Genomic DNA, 4,085 nt, shown 5'->3' with positions numbered 1-4,085 from the left:
CAAAAAAATATATTGAACTAATACTGAACCACAAAGGTGGACTAATAATGGAATCTAAATGACAATATAAAAACAAATAATTTATGGTTATGGCGCACGAACCCTGTATGGTATAACCGCAGCTTTTCTCAAAGTAACTCACGGAAATACAAACATTAAATGGACCCACTAGTCCCATCTGAGGGACAGGGCTGTGCTGCAGATGAGGACGAATGTCAAAGGTACTATACCTGAAGATTTCAGTAAAGTAAGCCCAAGATTTCCAGGTACCGAATGCAATATCGTGACAGTGTAATAGTGAAGACATGGTATAGTACGCGTCGCACAATCGCAAATAGACTTGACACTAAGGATGACGGTGAGACTTCCCTAAATCAATCATCATCATGAGATAAAACAAAACCGACATTAACAGCAAATTTTTTTAAAAATATATGATTGTTGAAACTCTACAATATCTAGAATACAAATATTCTAGATATCAAAGAACAAGAGAACTCGTGAAAGTTGTTATTAAAATCGTATTCCTAAATATTTTTATAAGGTCTCTGAAGCAATACCTGATATTCTGCTGACTTCGGGCTGTCTAAATATTGCGGAAACACTGCCTTTGAGTCAAAGATACCTCAAAATATGGGTCAATACTCAAATTCATTTGATGACTGAGGGACTGAATGACAAATCGAGTAATACTGCTTATGGTGCGCGGGTCTAGTTGTGTCGCTTATGTCCAAAGACAGTGTTACCAACACAAGGCGTGATGGTGTGAGTTTATGGCGAGATAGGATCATATAATCGATAAACTTATGATTGATAGTAGTACCATATCCCATGGGTAAAACACTTTTCAGCCTTTCATGCTACTTTATGGCCATCAATCAAGTGGCTGACAAAAGAGGAAAAGAAGAAGAAAAATTAAGTGCCTGAATTACCGAACCGGGTAGGTCTAGGCTCACTAAAAAAAAAAATAATAATAATAAAACTCCAAAACGCTAAACCGGGATTACCGAACTGGATAGGTCTGGGCTTACTTAGAAGAATAAATAAATAAAACATACACGCGCAAACACACACACGAACTACTCTCTGCCCCCCCAGGTTACTTAAAGGAAAAACTGGAAGATTACTTATAGCACTATCCTCCTCTGTCACCTTTGATGCGACTATTGAAAACAATTTCTGTTTAAAGTTCGGTGGTCTGGATAAACTATCGCCTATAACGAAGCCAAACAAAATGGTGGTTGGCTAACACAGAAATTCTAGGTGGTGAAAGCAACCTCTCATTTTCCATTCAAGATGGAATACGTTAAGTAACTCCTCCCGTTCGCTGACATCATAATGAGGCCGAGCAAAAACTGGAAAACTCACCAAAGATTTGTAATGAGACTCCTCTCCTCTCTTTTGTGTCGACTGGCCACTTCTTCAAGAACCTGCAATGGACAGGAAACACTAATAATAATAATAATAATAATAATAATAATAATAATAATAATAATAATAATAATAATAAGAAGAAGAAGAAGAAGAAGAAGAAGAAGCTACTAAATTTCTAAATTTTTCCACACTTGATTGGAACAAACCAACTAACTTTTATCTGATTTTGCCGAAATGTCATAGTTTTATTCATAGAATCACCTTTGTCAAATAAACTATTGGTCACAAGGGGAGTGACCCAGGAGCTTGGGAATACAATCAAGGGTATATTGACAACAAAGCCGAGAACATCAAACAGGATTTTGTTGGACTAGACTGGGGTGTCATATTTTTTGCCTTTTGCAAGGGAGGAGGTCGTTGTTGTTAAAAAAGAACTTTCGTCCACTATCATAGTGCTAATGAATGATTAATTTCGAAACTCTACCTTTAAAATATTCCAAATGACTGAAGGTCAAATTACAGAAAAATTGAAGAACAATCGGAGTTACTGTAAAAGGTAAATCCACAATGAGTAAAAGTTTATGAAAGTATTGGAAATGACGTCAACCTCTACAAACAAAAACGAAGGCAATAATCATCCGAAGAATATTGCTAATTAAAGAAAAACTGAAAACAAATAAAAAAAACTGGCCATCTATCGGAAAATGGTTTCCAAGGATAAGGATGTGATCAAATGAACTCAACGATGCGGAAAAAATGTGGTACTCGCTCCTCAGACGAAAAAAAAAAAAAAAAAAAGAATTGTAAGCTAACATTTACTAGTGGTTATCTCTCTCTCTCTCTGTCTCTCTGTCTCTGTCTCTCTCTCTCTCTCTCTCTCTCTCTCTCTCGAAGATACATTTAAACATTCATAAGCTCAAAGTAAAAGGAAGACAAAACCACCATGATTATTGTGAAAAAATGGATAATCAAAAACACCAGACGTAGTACAATGAAAAATATCTGTAGAATCTGTGACTCTTCATCTTCATCATCAACGCTTTTATGCCATTATACCCATCTACGGACTAGACTTAAAATGCGTCGTCTTTCTTGCGCACATTCTGCCCGAATTATCATATTATAGCTCTCAGCATTTTTCATGCCCTTCTACCGAATATTTCCAAGGTCTTCCTACTGGTTTCCGTCCGGCGAATCTTCAGGGGAAGAATTTCAAACAGTGACATTGAAAAAAAGGTTCCTCCCTGAGCAAGGTCACTTCCACTTGGACATATTATGCTCTCTCTCCTCTGCCCTTCACTGCGAGAAAGTGAAAGAACAAGGAGTGGACCCGACCTCCTGCTTACTCGGTGTGCGAGCTTGAATCTACGGTCAAATATCCCGCTGTTTCACCAACGAAAATTAAAATACGCTATATTTTATTAGAAATAATTTTATTTATTTTTTTATACTTTCATTCTAATAAAACAATCATAAATATCCTATCCTAAAATTCCTGTATTTTTAACTCGACGCAAAACCCCTTTTTCAGACCTTTCTAGACTTTCCAACCCCCCAACAAGAACATCAACACCATAATATTAGTAGTTTGTAGGCTTACTCCCAGAGTAAGCGAAATACCATTTCACTATGGAGTATGGGCGCTGATGCTTCGTACATACAAACTACGCAGGATATACTGTAATGACCAAACGAAGGAGTTTTGTGGTAGAGTTCTTTATCGCGATCGTATTTACGACACTTTTATTCAGATGCTTCATTAAGGGACCATTATTTGAAGCCATTTTTTTTTTCTCTATTAAAAATAGACGTACAGTTAACCAAGGATGCGTAGTCCTGATGTTTGAAAGACCTCTCACCAGCGGGATGGATGATACGGGTTATATCTTAACTGGACCATCAACTCCAATAAGGAAAAGGCGTATGGTAGACACATACACACACACACACACACACATACATACATACATATATATATAATATATATATATATATATATATATATATATGAATTTTTATCACATCACCGTGATTCCTATACATGCATTAAGCTACATATGTCCTTTAATATCTAATATCAATTCGCTCTACCTCGGAATTAATATATTTTCATACATGTTAACCTAAGGGGAATTTTTTAGACGGTCATAATTTCGTCCTCTCGTGGATTCCAACCTGCGGACAGGGGGAGAAATTAGGACTTCAGTGATGTTACCGACTCGGCCAAAACCGCCACTGAAGTCCTGATTCCTCCTCTGCCTCCTGGTTGGGATCCACTAGAGGACGAAATTTTTACCAAATAAAAAATTCCCCTTCGGTTAACATAGATAAAAATATATTAATCCGAGGTAGAGCGAATTGGATAATAAAGGATATTTGTAGCTTAATCCATATATATATATACGTGTGTGTGTGTCTATTGGTGTTGATGGCCTTATTAAGATCGAACCCGTAGGTACTATCACCTCGCTGGTGAAGAGTTCTTTCAAACATCCTTGGTTCATTGTATGTGTCTCTATGTGTTTGCATTTTGAATAATATACATTATACAGCGATGCATGCAAGCATGAGAATAGGATGGAGAATTTAGGCCAAAGGCCAAGCACTGGGACCTATGAAGTCATTCAACGCTGAAAGGAAAATTATTAATAAGGTCTGATAGGTGTAACGGAAAAAACCTCGCAGTTGCACGTATAGTTAGAAAAGGGTGG

At 36.9% G+C, this 4,085-nt stretch overlaps 1 long non-coding RNA gene across 1 annotated transcript in view; it reads right to left on the bottom strand.

The window, feature by feature from the left end:
• Positions 1-1,365: 1,365 nt before the first annotated feature.
• Positions 1,366-4,085, bottom strand: part of LOC135217134 (uncharacterized) — a 196,266-nt gene continuing 193,546 nt past the window's right edge. Inside the window, exon 4 of the long non-coding RNA XR_010315057.1 lies at positions 1,366-1,430. This is a non-coding gene — a long non-coding RNA (uncharacterized LOC135217134). The remainder of the gene's footprint in view (positions 1,431-4,085) is intronic.

The sequence above is a fragment of the Macrobrachium nipponense genome, chromosome 7, assembly GCF_015104395.2.
Source record: "Macrobrachium nipponense isolate FS-2020 chromosome 7, ASM1510439v2, whole genome shotgun sequence".
Lineage (NCBI taxonomy): Eukaryota > Metazoa > Arthropoda > Malacostraca > Decapoda > Palaemonidae > Macrobrachium > Macrobrachium nipponense.
This window is presented reverse-complemented; position numbering and strand designations above follow the sequence as displayed.